The sequence below is a fragment of the Anser brachyrhynchus genome (genome assembly GCF_964034855.1).
Source record: "Anser brachyrhynchus genome assembly, chromosome: 2".
Taxonomy (NCBI): domain Eukaryota; kingdom Metazoa; phylum Chordata; class Aves; order Anseriformes; family Anatidae; genus Anser; species Anser brachyrhynchus.
Genome location: NC_137695.1, coordinates 55916448 through 55931844, shown reverse-complemented (window position 1 = coordinate 55931844; position 15397 = coordinate 55916448). Strand labels below are relative to the sequence as shown.

At 38.8% G+C, this 15397-nt stretch overlaps 1 long non-coding RNA gene across 2 annotated transcripts; it reads left to right on the top strand.

Annotated features, from left to right (window-relative positions):
• Positions 1-3816: 3816 nt before the first annotated feature.
• On the top strand, positions 3817-14614 carry LOC308190563. 2 transcript variants are annotated; one of them, XR_013947326.1, is made up of 3 exons: positions 10093-12621; positions 12744-12898; positions 13428-14614. It is a non-coding gene; the product is annotated as an uncharacterized lncRNA (long non-coding RNA). The 2 variants fall into 2 exon arrangements; XR_013947325.1 differs by lacking the exons at positions 10093-12621; positions 12744-12898 and adding an exon at positions 3817-4406.
• The last annotated feature ends 783 nt before the right edge of the window (positions 14615-15397 follow it).

Below are 15397 nucleotides of genomic sequence, written 5' to 3'. Positions count from 1 at the left end.
TCTCTCATCATAATACCACTCATTCTCAAACTGATAGTAATTAAAAACTTCTTCTACTGAACTTGCAATTTCATATGTCCTTCTTTCAGTATTCTGAGAAAGAAATCTCATCTGGTCCCTTTTTCCTACCCTCTTCTTCTTCCTTGAATTCACTACAGTTAGCAGCCCGAACTCTGCTATTGGAAATGAAATTACCATTCCTATTCTCATTCCCTGTTAGGTACCCTGTCATTACCCTCATAATCATCATTTCTACTGAAAATTGAAGTATTAATTTAGGATATGGGACACTCTCTTATTCATCTTTAATCCTCCTCCTCCTCTTTTCAGTGTATCCTGTGCATCTTTTCAGTGCAACATTTCAGTGTATCTTTTCAGTGTATTCTGCTCCTGTTTTTTTTTTTTTTTTTTTCCTTGTTCTTCTCTTGTATAGTTGGTGAAGATATCATTACATTTGTTTTAATTTTCTTTCCAAGGTAAAGTTCAATTAGCCTTTTGACTAAATTTATTTATTTATTTTCTAACCTTCAAGAAAGCTCTGTTAGCTTATCATGCTCTTTTTCTGCTCTAATTATGTCCGTCCTTTTAACACCGTATCTGATGTAATCATTTACTTTGTTAGGTCTGCAGTCCATTATTATCAGGCTTTTTCTCCTTGCTTGAAACTCTGGATTTGTGTTGCATTGACACTTAGACTTGATGAGATTCTGGTTATACTCAAATCTATAAGATGCTTTTCCTAGTCAATCCCAGCAATTCATACCTAGTTTCTCAAAATTTCTTCCTGTAAAAAATTAAAATCTATTTTTTTATGTTATATGATTCAAAGTGACCTGATTCAATCTGTTCAGTCTAGTATTGTCTCCTATGACCATGTCTTCTATAAGATACTTGGTACTTTCAAAAATTAAATTCAGTATGAAGTTGTGTTAAATCATCGTGGTGGGTTGATCCTAGCCAGCAGCTAAGCACTCACCCAGTGGTTCACCTTATTCCTCAGTAGCAGGACAAGAGAGAGAATTAAAAGAGAAAAAAAAAACCAGAAAACTTACAAGTCATATAAAGACAGTTCAATAAGTGAAGTAAAACTGTGTCTGCAACAAAAGCAAAGTAAGAAATCCATGCACTGTTCCCATCAGCAGGAAGATGTCCAGTGAATTCCTGGGATGCGGGCTCTCAATACATGTAATGGTTACTTGGGAAGACAAATGCCATAGCCATCAGTGTCTACTCTTCCTCCCCTTCTCCCTTAGCTTTTATTGCTGAACATAACATTACACAGTATGTAATACCTCTTATGTCTATTTGTGTCAGCTATCTTGGCTGTGCCCTCTCCCAGCCTCTTGCCCACACCAGTCTATTTGCTGGGAGGTGTAGAGTGGAAACAAGAAAACATTGATGCTCTTCAAGTACTTCTTAGAAACAGCCAAAACACCGGTTTGTTATCAAAACTGTTTTAGACACAAACCTAAAACACAACACTATGCAGGCTGCTATCAAAAAAGTTTAACTCCATCCAGAACCGTCACATTCATTAACAGAGAAATCAACTGTCTGTCACATTCAACATTTGTGATCCAGATTTTTTTTTTTTTTGGAGTATCTGTATAACAAATCTGTCCGTTACATGATACCAGTGGGTTCTGTTTTTATAAATTATGTATTCTTTAGGGATGAAGAAGAAAAATATAGATACGTGAAACCATAAATGCCCCAAATACCAAGGCAAATGTGAAGAATGAATATCCCGAGAATTTTCAAAGCCCTCTCATTGTGTCGTGTGTACTTTTTGAATTTTATACATGTGGCATTGCCATATTGACCTTTGCATAAGGGTTAATTTCACTCCACATCATTTTATTTTCTTTTGTGGAAATTTCTGGGAGCACACTGCAATCTGTACAAGACTATTTTGTTGTACAGCAGCTTCCATCTTTATTTCCTCAAGTAGTGTAGGTATGGTAACATTGGACATAACTATGATCAAGGTGGCTACTGCTTTTCCACTAGTATGTGCTATGGAGAATGTACTTTGCAACACTGAGCAAAGAGTGGAAAGGATCTTTAAAATCTTCCATTTCCTCATCTAAGTATTTTAGGTTTCAGACCAATAAGTTGTTGGCAGTATTACTTCAGTAGTAAAAAGAATAAAGATATTTATAATGGCAAACTTGCTGGTGACAGCTGTGGTAAGAAACAACTCTTCTTCATAGCTCAGAAGGACAGAACATGCCACATCTTTTGCACCATAATTTAAAACTTAATTGTTCTTTTGATTTATATTTCTATAAAGCAGCATTGTTTATGCTGATCCATAGAAGTTTCATCTGTGCTAGAATATTTTATCTTATTCCCCTTTGTTATATATTATGTTGCAATTCTTTTATTAAGGACATTACTCACATCTCAAAGATCAAGGTTATCTGTGTTGCTCTAGGTGCTCAGAATTATCAGTAAATTTCAATTTTTTCCCTCCTGTTCAAAGCTCTGCTCATGCTCCTGAATCATGCAGGATCAGGAAAATGTGCTACAGCTTTTCAGTCTGAATCATTATTGCTATAGTTAAGGAGATGCCTTTGTGACACCATGTTAATTAACCAGGAACCTTTATGAACACAGTGATTAAATACTTTCATTATTTTTAATCTTAAAATCCTTAAGCAATTTTTAAGATATCACTGAAAATAATGTGGAAATTTTCCATATCTTCATGGCATTCCTCTTTCTGTGTCACATGCCCTCACACATTTGTACAGACTTAGTCAAGTTTCAAATATCCTTAGCAGCAATGAAACCGAATAGCAGTGACGCATACACTGTTTTGTTTAGCTGTTCCTGTGGAAGAAATAATACTGTATAGGCAGATATCAAAACAGGAAATGCAGATGGTGTAAAGGCAAATGGTATGGTGCTGCCATACATTTGTGGGAAATCAAAAAATACCAGTCTTAAGACATCTGACAGTGGGAGTTCTATGCTCTGTTGTCCTTAATTGCACTGAGTCTTAATAATGCTCATGTTCTTAATCAGATTTCTCCCACTTTAAATGACCCCACTGATTTCAACAAGACTACTTAGGGATTCATTGCTGTTCAGTATAAAGTGGAGTATTAAAATCTGGCCCTAATTTAGTAACAATTTAATTAAACGTATGCGTTTTTAATGATGGGTTATTAAATGGATCTCCTCTTCTAAGTTCAAAGTGATAATATTCATTTCATTTCAGTCATAATATTCAGTCAGTTAATATTGGATAATGTCCATAAGCAATACAATTTCTGCTGTGGAAGTAGTGGAAAAATAAAGATCATTTGAGTAAGTTATAAATTCTTGATATATAGCATTGACCCTGCTTACCTGTAATAATTCATTTACTCACTTTGACAATGTCTTGGCAACCAGTCAGAATCAAAATCTGAGTCTAGATACAAAGACGCTGATATTCTTATCTGCTGCCACAGAGATGACAAATTCTGTCCTCCTGCCTTGGTGTTTAATTAGAAATCTCCATGAAATATATTATATGAAATTCTGTTCCGTATATAAGAGAAGGAGATATTCTACATGACTCCATTACTGTGACCAATTATTTTCTTATCTCTGTCAGTCCTTTTAAAATTAAGAAAAGCAGTTGCTAGGTAACTCTAAGTTACCTTCATGGTAGTGCTGTGAATCTTTTGAGTCATTTTAGTTTTCTTTGTGGATTTCTTTTCCTGTTAATTTTTAAGAAATGGACTCCAGTCTTGTAAATGTAACTTGCCACTTGAAGTTTGTCTTTGAACTTCATGCCAGCACTGTTTGGCTTACAAAGGAACAATGAAAAGAAAGTATAATCCATCACAGATGACAGCCATTTGTTTTAAATCAAAGGTCTCTTTATTTTAACAATAAACCTGAATGTTGAAATAAGCAAACCCAACGATATTTTTGCTTAAAAGTGTTGAAGATACCACAAAGCTACCAATTTCACCAAAATTCCAGTCTCTGGAATATAGATTTTAAAGAGGGATGAGTCTAGATGACTTCACACAATTCTCAGAGAGAGAATATATTAAGGTCAAGACAAGTCTAAATATCACACTTGATCTGTGTGATACTGTGTGATCTGTGTGACTTGATCTGTCATGACTGTTCAGACGCTGAATTATGATGAGTGTACTGTTCTGTCTCCCACCAATTATATTCTCATTTTAGACCACATAGAAATGCAATAAAGGAGTAATAGACAATGTGTGCGATAAGTAACTCAACATGTTGCTTTGCATTTTGAAAAGAAATTAAAACTCCTTTAGAGTTTCCTACCTATGATTTTGTGTTGTAATTTATTCGTACTTTGCTTCTAGGGTAAACCACATGCAAATGGAACAATAAACAAAGCATCTTCTAAACAACAGGAACATGTTTCAGTAAGTAGTGTTGTACTGCTATAGAAAACCACCTTGAGTGAACACTCCCTTCTCTCCTTTCCCTCCACCCTTCCACCCTTCCTTCTGACTTACCATATACCAGCTTACTCACAACATCACCATACATTTCCTAAACTATTCAAAATTATCACCTGTCTTCCCTTCTTTCAATCTGAGGAGAAGTTACAAAGTGTTATGCTTTAAAAAAAAAAAAAGGTGGGATGGGGGGGAGGGTGGGAGTTGCATTTTCCAGAAAGGCAAATTTTTCTGCTTTGGTTCTCTGAGAATTACCCACTAGTAACTTACTAGTTACTTAGTAGTACTTTCTAGTTAGTTTATGTACTCCTTTATTTTGCTTTTCTGTCAAAGTTTTTCCATATCCCAGAAGGCAGGAGAGTAAAGCAGATAGCATCTACTTTTGACTTAATAGCCAAATTGAAAGGCAGTGTATAAGTGGATGATCTGTATCAGCAAGTGGATGCAAGGCTTAGGGATTCTTATCAAGCCCAAGCAAGTTTAAGCTAGTTTAATTTAAATGTTGAGGGTGGCAGAAGAAGGTGCTATACCAGGTTAGATTCCCTGGGACTATCTGAGTTCTGATCCAAAATTCAAGGGAAGACTTAATGGCCTTTGAAGCAGATCTTGGGTTCTCCCCTGAATCTAATCATGTAGTTAGTGGCTATCAACTCGTATGCTGTTATTATTGGCTGGTAAGATGTGGCAAAGTTTGATTTCCAGAAGTGTTCAGTACTCATTGTCCCTAAAAAAGTCATTACTGTGTCTCTGTATAATATATATACTGTCTCTTCCAGCAGTTGTTGTTTAACAGGGCAGGCAGCTAAGTACCACACAGCTGTTTGTTCACTCCCCCCAGGTGCAAGTAAAAAAAAACAACCAACCAACCAAACAAACAAACAAAAAAGTAAAAAACATGGGTTGAGATAAAAACAGTTTAATAGGATAGAAAAGGAAGGGAAAAGAAGAAGGAGAAAAACGAAGAAGAAGAAAAAGGAGAAAAAGAAGAATCACAGAGTATCACAGATTTCTAGGTTGGAAGAGACCTCAAGATCATCGAGTCCAACCTCCGACCTAACACTAAGTACTCCACTAAACCATATCGCTAAGCTCTACATCTAAACATCTTTTAAAGACCTCCAGGGATGGTGACTCCACCACCTCCCTGGGCAGCCCATTCCAATGCTTAATAACCCTTTCGGTAAAGAAGTACTTCCTAACATCCAACCGAAAACTCCCCTGTCGCAACTTTCGCCCATTCCCCCTCGTCCTGTCACCAGGCACGTGGGAGAACAGACCAACCCCCACCTCTTTACAGCCTCCTTTAAGGTACCTGTAGAGAGCGATAAGGTCGCCCCTGAGCCTCCTCTTCTCCAGGCTGAACAAGCCCAGCTCCCTCAGCCGCTCCTCGTAAGACTTGTTCTCCAGACCCCTCACCAGCTTGGTCGCCCTTCTCTGGACTCGCTCGAGCACGTCCATGTCCTTCCTGTAGCGAGGGGCCCAAAACTGAACACAGTACTCAAGGTGCGGCCTCACCAGAGCTGAGTACAGGGGCACAATCACTTCCCTAGACCTGCTGGCCACACTGCTTCTTATACAGGCCAGGATGCTGTTGGCCTTCTTGGCCACCTGGGCACACTGCTGGCTCATATTCAGCCGACTATCAACCAATACTCCCAGGTCCTTCTCGGCCAGGCAGCTTTCCAGCCACTCATCTCCCAGCCTGTAGCTCTGCTTGGGGTTGTTGCGCCCCAGGTGCAGGACCTGGCACTTGGCCTTGTTGAACTTCATACAGTTGACCTCAGCCCATCGCTCCAGCCTATCCAGATCCTCCTGCAGAGCCTTCCTGCCCTCGAGCAGATCGACACACGCACTTAGCTTGGTGTCATCTGCAAACTTACTGAGGGTGCACTGGACGCCCTCATCCAGATCATCGATAAAGATATTAAAGAGGACCGGCCCCAGTACCGAGCCCTGGGGGACACCACTAGTGACCAGCCTCCAACCAGATTTGACTCCATTCACCACAACTCTCTGGGCCCGGCCATCCAGCCAGTTTCTAACCCAGCGAAGCGTACGCCAGTCCAAGCCCCGAGCAGCCAGTTTCTTGAGGAGAATGTTGTGGGGAACGGTGTCAAAAGCCTTACTGAGGTCAAGGTAAACCACATCCACGGCCTTTCCCTCATCCACCAAGCGCGTCACTTGGTCATAGAAGGAGATCAGGTTCGTCAAGCAGGACCTGCCTTTCATAAAACCATGCTGACTGGGCCTGATCGCCTGCTTGCCCTGCAAGTGCCGCGTGATGACCCTCAAGATAATCTGCTCCATGAGCTTTCCTGGCACTGAGGTCAAACTGACAGGCCTATAGTTCCCAGGGTCTGCCCTGCGGCCCTTCTTATAGATGGGCGTCACATTGGCTAGCTGCCAGTCAACTGGGACCTCCCCCGATAGCCAGGACTGCCGATAAATGATAGAAAGCAGGAGAAGGAGAAGAAGAACAGGATTATTATAATAATAGAATATTCACAAACAAGTGATGCGCAATGAAATTGCTCACCACTTGCCAAATGAAGCCCAGCCAGTCTTTGAGCAGGGGGGTTCCTGGCCTACTCCCCTCAGTTTTATTGCTGAGCATGACACCATAGGGTATGGGATATGGATGGGACCCAACTTTGCCCATTTTGGGTCAGCTGTCCTGGTTCTGTTCTCTCACAGCTTCTTGTGCACTCCCAGTCTCCTCACTGGTAGGGCAGTATGAGAAGCCAAAAGTCCTTGACTCTGTGCAAGCACTGCTCTGCAAAAGCTAAAACATTAGTGTGCTATCAACATTATTTTTCTTCTCAATCCAAAACACAGCACAATACCAGCCACTGTGAAGAAAATTAACCCTATCTCAGCCAAAACCAGGACTGAAGCTTAAAAATTTCATTCATTCTGTATGCTTTGTTCTACTAACACCAATAACGATCATTTATACGAATGAATTTTACTCTACATATAAGATTTATGCTCATAATAACTAATTGAAACCTTTTTCTCTTCTCTTTTCACCTTCTCCTCTCACTGATTCTAGAACAACTAGGAATTTATAAGGTTGACGATTTTTTGAATACAGGTTAAGACTAGCATGGATGAAACAGCACTGGCAACTTTCCACATTTCTCTGCCATGATATCACATCCTTGTGATAAGAGAACAGTCAAGTTTCTGTTTCCATGTTACCTGTACCCTTTGCTGAGATTGTCAGCAAGGTTGCCAATTATAAGCAACTGTGAAATTTTGCGACTTGCTGGCCTGGAGCTGCTGAAGCCACCAGCTCATTTCACAATATTTAAACAGTAAATTATCATACCTATCATTTTTGTCAACAAGCTGAGGGATTGATTGAATGGGTGTGTACATCCTGCATATTGGTTATTGTTAGACATAGCTCTTCAACCAGTAACAGTGTAAACGCCTCTTTTGATTTACAAGAATGTCAAGACACTCGCAGACAAATTGTTCAGTTAAGACTGTGTGTGCTTACTTCAAGTGATCCACATGTATTCTTTCAGACCTGTGTTCAATGAATAGTGATTAAAACACAGTCTGTGTGGAAAAAGGCATGACAGGAAAGGAACAGTGATAAAAAGAAGAAATGTGCTGGCCAGCTCAAAAGTGAGAAAGAAGCACTCTGAAAGCTGACATGCATTCTGCATGAAAAACATTCCTACCCTTTATTGTGCCTATGAAAATGTGAGGAGACAGAACAATTCTTGTCTACATGGAGAATATTTAGTGCTCAAGTCTCCTCACTGCACAGATAAGAGTATCAGAGTATAAGTCAGAGTAGAGCTTTCTCATATCCCTGGGTACTGAGTCTTCTTGCTACTGGTGGTGTACACACATAAAAGCCAGTCAATATGCTTCAGAGATTATATCAAGGATGCAGCAAAATAGAGTCTACCATACGGAGAGTTCTTTCTCAAACTTTATTTGCTTTGTGGCACAGTGTCAGAGGCCTGATCACTGAACAAAAATCATCATCCCTAAGGATATTTGCAATATTGACTGTTATGTCTCCTCAGTACACCCTGGTGTGACTGGCAAGCACACACATTCATTCTTATTTTTTTCTTTTTTTTGTAAGTCATCAACTCATTCTCATTAAAGAGCCTATGTCTCACCCTAGTATTCTCTCTCTTTTCCTTTGTCTTGCTGCATAAGAAGACAAAAAATATAAAAATATATAAATTATTATAATTTTAAAGATATGATTTATTTTTATTAAATATATTTTTTATATTTATATCTATTTTATTATAGGTATAATTTATATTAAATTATAAAAATATAAAATTATTATTAAATAAAAATTATATTAATATAATTAATGCATAAAAAGAAGAACTTTTAAGAAGAACTTTTTAATGCCTTTACTCTGAAAATACGCCGATCTTTCATCACTTGTTTGTAAAAATTTCTTGATTTTGCAATTCATATTTGAAAACATAATGCCATCTCTAGTTTCTTCCACTTTGTACTTTATTTCAATATCCTCTACTCTGTGCTCTTGCAACCTCACCTTGAGTATTGTGTGTAGCTTTGGGTACCTCAGTCTAAGAAGGATACACAATTATTAGAGTCCGAATGAGGGCTACAAAGGTGGTGAAGGGTCTAGAGGGCAAGACATGAGGAGAAGCTGAATGACTTGGTTTGTTCAGCCTGAAGAAAATGAGACAAGGGTCACCACTTTGTGGTCTACAGGTTGTTCCTTACAACAGAGAGTAGAGTGGGAGATGCTGACCTCTTCTCTCAGGTGAACAGTGATAGAACCCAAGGGAAGAGCATGAAACTGCAACAGGGGAGGTTCAGATTGGATATTAGGAAAAGTTTCTTCACTGAGAGGGTGGTCAGGCACTGGAACAATCTCCCCAAGGAAGTGGTCATAGCACCAAGCCTGCTGGAGTTCAAGAAGCATTTGGATAATGCTTTTAGACATATGGTTTAATTTTTAAGTAATCCTATGTGGAGCCATGTATTGGACTTGATGATCTCTGTGGCTTCCTTCCAAGTTGGGATATTCTACGCTTCTATAAATTGCACAGCTTCTTCTACAATGAAAGGCCATCTTCCCTGCAGTATTCATACTCCATTCTCACTTTTCTGTTTTCTTGCTTGTTTGGTTGGTTGGTTTTTGTGTGTTTGTTTGTTTTCATGTCCTGTATGCTTGCCTACAGGGATTCACCACAGACACAACATCCTTCCACAGCAAACTGAGACAACAGCATTACACTTGAAACACTAGAGGTTGCTAAAGCCTTTGTTTGTTCATTGAGTTTTCTCAACTGAAACAACATGACATATCTTACTGAATAAAAGAGTCACGATGGGAAAATTCCTCCTACTCTAGACATACCTAAATTAGCACTAGACAGTGCATTCTCTGGATTCTCTTGCATGACTATTAACAAAATGTACAAGAAAAGGTCCTGTTATAGTGAGTAAAATGCATCTATGATAAATGCAAGATTAATGCAGAATTAAGGATTTAATGGTTAGGATCTATTTATTGATTGTCAAACATAAAAGGGACTAAGAATAGTTGGCAGCCTTGTTTTAAAATGTTTTTTAAGAATACTGCCTGAAAAAACGAAAAAAAGAAAAAAGAAAAAAAAAAGCATATGTACATTTGAAAAAATAATGAAATAATGTTAGGTAAACTATCTATTTAATGTAAGACTATATACACACAATGTATACCTGAGATTGTGCCTCATGCGAGACAATATACCTACAAGATACTTCTCCAGATGGCTTTTAGAATCTTATATCATAGATTTCTCATTGGGTTGAAGAGTAACTCCTGTAAAAAAATAAGCTATTGAACAGTGGTTTATGTCTCCTACTCTTATATACACAAGTCTAACTAACAAAGGGTAACCAGTAGCTTTCTACTACAGTTGTTATAAGCAAAACTGGTACAATTTCTCTGGTAAGCCACTCCCTTCTTTTAGTAAGCTTTTTGCTTTAGTTGATTGCCTGACAAGGTGAGACTAATGAAGTGCTAGGTACAAGTTGTAGCTAGTAATCAATTGATGGTAATCAATTTTCACAGCTGTGTGATAATCCTAACTGGATTGATTTTTTTAAATTATTTTTTTTCCTGGCATCCCAGCCCCTGGAGTCAAGTTATCATGGAAGGAACTCATATTATGTTTTCTTGAAAAATAGATTGTCCAAAAAAGTTGGATAATGTGACACATACCTGCCTTGCCCCTCAAAAGAAAAAACAAATAGAAAGACACCCAGATGAGTTATTTGTAGTAACTGCATTGCTTCATAGGCTTAATTTATAAATAATGAACATTTGGGGCTGCCAATCTGTGAATACTTTTGGAGGACCTGCTTTGTCCAATCTCTCTTCCTGACAAGAATTTCTGTGAGGGAAGCAGGGATCATATAATGAACTCTCCCTGACATCTGGTCTGGGGGAAGCTGGCAGGCCTTCTCTCTTCCCAGCAATTCTAGTGGTTTCCACTGCACTCCAAATTCTCCAAAAATATTTTTTGTTTTGGGAAGGGAAAGCAAAGCCAGACAAGTGATCCTGTGGATGGTAGGAAAAGCTGGCCCCCGACTTCCAGAAGGATACACATGCCAGGAATGGCAGGGCCAGCTGTTTTGACAAGGCTCCCACTGTGGCAAGCAGAATGTCCCATGTGATGACATCAGACTGGAAAGTTGCCCAGCTTGCATGAGCCTGTAATGTAGCTTTTGAGCAATAGCATGAGTTATATTTAGAGAGGGAGAGTAGTAGATGAGACATACGGTGCCTAATTCTCCTTCAGCCTCAAGTCTAGTCATGTACATGAACAGATTTCCATTGATTTCAATGGCTAAGCCATATCAGCACCAGTAACTTGACTGACTCTACAATTGTAATGTAAGTGAAATTCAGCCTAAGGAAAAAAGCAGTTTTGTTCTGTGTGCAGCTGATGCTTTAAAAATAACAAGGGAGAGATCAGCTGTCTTAGCTTTAGCCTTCCTACAAGGGCCTGTTAACACATTGTAAGCCTTTTCTGCTTGACTTACTAAGATATCACTGAACTTCAACAAAATTTGTTTTATAAACAAACTCTGTTACTATGGCTGGAAAAACAGAGTTGAGTCTCTGATCAAAGATTAAAGCAAAGTCTTTTTGTCATTATTTGCACTTTAAACCTTCATTGTTGGAGAAAAAAATAGTTGAAAGTATCTTGGTGTGAGCCCAACTCACCGTCTTACAAGAGCTATGGTAAAGCAGTGCAAAATTATTTAAAGTGCAAATGAAAATCAATTTCTGCCCACTCCTGCGCCATTATGAGAAACAGACCTGCTTTGTAATGCTGGTGGATCTTTATATAGTCATAAAAACAAAGATTTTTTTGCTTCTTATCTCCAGCAATTAATGGCTACAGATGCCAGCTATGCTGAATGAGCATTCTGCACCTTCATAAGTTTTCTTCTTTTATCTGAGTTGCTGAGTTTGAAAGCTGCCCAACTATTGAAACTCCACTTGAAGTGCCTAAGATCAGAAACAAGCTCAGAGCAGCAACATGGTACAATACTGGAATTAAGAAAACAAACAAACAAACAAACAAACATTTTTTGTGTCGTTACCTATCTTGATCAGAAGCATTCAGAAGTGTTTTATGCTAAAATAAATAAATACATCTCTGAAGTTCACTGATTACTCCATATAGAGCAGACTTGACACTTCGTGTAACATTTGCCTCAACAGTACAGAAGCAGGCAGAGAGGTGCCCTGCAGGGGCAGCTGAGGAATTCCAGATAGGAGAATCCAGGCACAGCTATGCCTACTCCTACCACCTGCTCTCCCCACCTTCTCTGAAGAAAACATGTCAGCACAGAGCAGAAATTGCAGCCTGAGGCTTCTTTGAATTACACAGAGGGCTAAGCAGTCCCTGGCTGGCCCATGATCACAGAAATGGACTAAAGCTGCTTAAAGCCACCTTTCTAACTGATGCTTTTCAGCTGTGCGGAAGGCAAAATAGGTTCAATTGGAGAAGCCATCCTTAAACACAGTTTGGGATTCATTCTGACTCTTCATGTCACAATATATCTTCTGTGACCTGGCTAACAAGGAAAGCCAGTGGTCTACAAGGTCTTAATAAGTCCCTTGCTAAGCCTTCAGATGTTCAGAAGAAAACATTGGATTAGGGTCAGTTCATGCCTCCTTGATTTGGAAGACACCCAGTATGGGCTACATACATTAGAAGCAAACAATGACAATCTGTTATCATCAAGTGTACCTACAACAAAGTGGTCTGGTTTATCTTGCAGTTCCCCATACTCACATGTTTTAAATACTGCAGCCTTGATGTGAACACTACAATTCAGTGATGGAGGACCAGTCCCTTTGAGACAAGAAATTAGCTTTCTAGATGTTGATTCCGAGGTTACGGTATAGAATGACAAATTCACTTGAAGTCCTTTGGGTGAGTACTAGCTGCAAAGCATTTCCAGCAGTGGCTGCAAGGAAAATGTAATAATGTTAGCAATTCATGATGGTTTCATGCACTTTAATACTGGTAAGTGGCTATGGTGAATTATTGGTGAGGAAATTGTGAGACATCTTTATATTGAATTCAGTTGCATGTAATGTAAACAGAAAATGCAATATAGAGTGACAGCCATGTTTTGAAGTTACTTAAAAATTGCTACCTGGAGTTGAGCAGAATTTACTTCTGGATGAGCATGATATTTCAGTATTATCCTGTGGGTGAATATTCATCTCAAGATTTTCAGGATGGTCTAACCTTTTTACTCTTACTGCTCTGTAATGTACTGACATGGGACAATATATTTTCTGATTCCTCTGGTAAGTTACTGATCTTGGATCTTTCTGTCCCTGTATGCAGATCTCCACAATATCTAACAAATTGTTTCATCTACGTTAAACTACAGTATAACCTCACTGATCAGTCACAGGTGGCAATAATGTGATTTGTTTGTCTTTTTCTTCAGGAACTGTTTGTCATGGTCTCAACTGGTCTGCACAGAGGATCAGATTCTTGAGAAAGCATCCATGCAGCGGTCCTTATGAAAGTAAACACAAGGAATAATCCCATCTATTGGCAGACTCATTACTGAGCACAGAGAAAATAGTATCTGAGATTGAGATCAGCCCTATAGGAAATGCAGTCAGTGCCCCCTGTCTCCCTGGAACCCTGGCTGCAGCCTGAATTAGGAGACTTCAGAAACCAGGTTGATTCCTGGGTAGTATTTGGTGCTGTGTTTTGTGTAATGACATTACACCCCTCCTGAGAAAGTGGAAAGCATGAGGACAGTGGTTAGACCACTGCACGTGAGGCGGGCAAAGTTAGGTAGCGGGTACAGGACAATTTTCTGGCAACAGATAGTTCTTGAACCACCAGAAAATGCTACCAGTTTGTGGATCTGTGCATCCCAAACTCACCTTGAAAGGCTGACACACACGGCCTACCTCATCACCCCAGGAGACCTCTCTTCAGGTATCTCTGTACCCAGGGATCTGATGTATCTTTCAGCTCATACTAAAACCGGATGTTGGCAATTTTCAGAATGCAGATGCTAGAATAGATGATAAATCAGGCATTTCCTACTCCAAAGAAGTTTAAATGAAAATAACAATGGCCTTTATCCATCTTTCTGGCAGCTTCCAGACAGTGGGTAAGCATAAATCATGCTTCTAAACTCAGCTGTTGTATACATGATATACATGATATGTATACATGTATACATGAGGTATGGAATTAGCACCCCATTTATATTGTATTACCCAAGTCCATGATTCCACTCCATCTGCAAATATCATGTGCAATAAAAATGTCAGAAGATACTTGGTTGGGAATTTCTTGGTTTGAAGGGGAAATTTCACTGACTGGAAATACACTAGATTGGTTTCTCACTACCCAGTGGAATATTAGTCTTCAAAGAACAATCATCTGTAGTTGCCAACTTGCTATCCAGAGGAGTGTGTATACTCATCTTGTCATCTCATCATGTGCCTCCTCCTCCTCCTGACACATTGTAAATTCTTATTCCTGTGGCACAGTAATGACTTCCAGTAACCTTTCAAAAACAGAAAGCCATCTTCCTTTGGAATTATTCTGTGAAAGCAGCAAGTTTAATATTCTTGTGCATAACATATGTAATAAATGAACTAAAGTGGATACAATGCACTCTAGGGCATGGGGTATTAGTGCCTTGATGAATGCTAGTTTGCACAGGAATTTGGCAAAGGTATGACTGGAGGTTCATATGAAATCTCTGTCAAACTTGCACTGCCACAGGAGGCAGAAACACTTTATTAAATATCCAATATTAAGGATCATGGATCAAAGTATCATTGTCAGTTCTTCTTTGGAAATAATACAAATTCTTGGAAAGTAAACTAAATATAATACAGATGTCTTCATGTTGCAAGCCATACAAAAAAAAAAAAAGCTTGAAATGTCTTATGTTTTTAAAAAGAATGAATGTGAGTTCATATATGCAGCAGAAATACAGATAAACCAGCACGCATAAGCATGTCTTCACGTGCTCATTGTTGACAGCAGAGAGATATTAAAGATACTGTGTTGAAGAATATGCAGTCTCTACCGTATATTTGATAGTCAGACTTGTGACACTGGTGCTCACCTGGTGTATAAATGACATTGTTTTGAAGACTTTCCCTCTCTTCTGACAAATAGGCACTTTAAACTTCTACATTTATGGCAAAGTTATTTTTCAGTGTTCTTGATATGTAATTAAATGAACCAGATTGTTAAGTACGCTAGGGCAGTATTGTGCTAGGGCAGTAAATCTAAACAGAGAGTATTTTGGCAAGGTAATTATATGCATAATAGGCAAGTATTATACATATTTGTTTTGAAAGAGTATTTTATTAAAAACCATGTAATAGCCAAATGCGTCAATTTTATTCAAAACTATGTAGTAGCTAAGTGGTTAGA